General features: G+C 44.1%; 1 protein-coding gene across 5 annotated transcripts in view; it reads right to left on the reverse strand.

Moving 5' to 3' along the window:
* Positions 1–436: 436 nt before the first annotated feature.
* SUN1 (Sad1 and UNC84 domain containing 1) overlaps positions 437–1098 on the reverse strand; it is a 27557-nt gene continuing 26895 nt past the window's right edge. For 4 of the 5 annotated variants that reach the window (XM_031056524.1, XM_031056523.1, XM_031056522.1 and 1 more), the window contains one exon: positions 437–1098. This exon is cut by the window's right edge and continues 1107 nt beyond it. The gene's annotated coding sequence lies outside the window, so the exon portion shown is untranslated. The other variant, XM_031056521.1, reaches the window with a different exon arrangement.

The following is a 1098-nucleotide window of genomic DNA, read 5'->3' on the forward strand; positions in this document are numbered from 1 at the left end:
GGCTGAGAACGGCGTGAGGGGAACCCCGGGACTCGAGGCGGGCACGCCCGGACCTGGAGCCACGACAGCGCAGGAAACCGCAGATAACTTTAAAAAGTTATAAAAACCAAGGAACGGCGGATGGAGCGCGGGCAGTGAGCCTGGCTAAGGAGTGCTGTGGCGCAGGGATCAGGCAAGGCTGAGGGCACAGGAGCTAAACCAACTCCTCTCCCTCACACAGCTGGAAGGGATCCAGCACCCACCCAAATGTGCTTTTTCCCGGCCCCAAAAGTGCTTTTTCCCCAGGCCCCACCAGGCACAGGCTGCTCCTGGGGCCACCCCTCACGGCTTTGTGCCCCTGCCCCTTGTAAAAACTTCCATGAAATCTCCCAACCCTGCCCCAGCTCCGAGCATTGGAATCACAATCTTTCCTCACTTATTTAAGCAACTGATTAAAAAAAAAAAAAACAGAAAAGAGGCTTTATTTCTTGTTTCAAGTATTACATGCACTTTCAAAAATTAAAACTCTTTATTTAAACATCTCAATAGCATCTTGTCAGTTTGGAGGCAGCAAAGAATAACAGACATTTCGAAAAGCATTTACAAAAATACATTGCACAAAGTCCTATCTTGCTTTTTTAAAAATAAGTTAGTGTTATTCAAAATATTCCCCCCCAGCTACCTAATTTCAATTTATACAGGATAATTCTAATTTTAAATATGTAACCTATAATATGAAAACACCTGTACATGTCTCATCTACTCCTCTGCGTAGGCCATAGGTTCTGTCTCTAGGTCGAGTGAAAAACAGTTCTTCACATGGAGACTTTTTGTATTTCAAACATTCGAGGACTGTTGTGCAACATACATAACTCAATTCAGAAAACCAGTCAGCAGGTCCATGTGTAACAGTTCTGTGTAACTACAAAACGCACTAGAACAGCAAGATAAAAAATTCTGCAAACAAGTGAATTTCAGGAATCTTTTCCGAAAAGGATCTTCAAAGCAGCAAGGCTAAGGGGGGCAACAAGCAGTTTCACCTTGTTCTATGTGAAAATGTTGTTTTCAAGAGCAACTCTACTCATCTGGTACCAAACTAAGGCTTGTGGGGAGGATCAG

This window comes from Geospiza fortis, unplaced genomic scaffold, assembly GCF_000277835.1.
Source record: "Geospiza fortis unplaced genomic scaffold, GeoFor_1.0 scaffold237, whole genome shotgun sequence".
Classification (NCBI taxonomy): Eukaryota; Metazoa; Chordata; class Aves; order Passeriformes; family Thraupidae; genus Geospiza; species Geospiza fortis.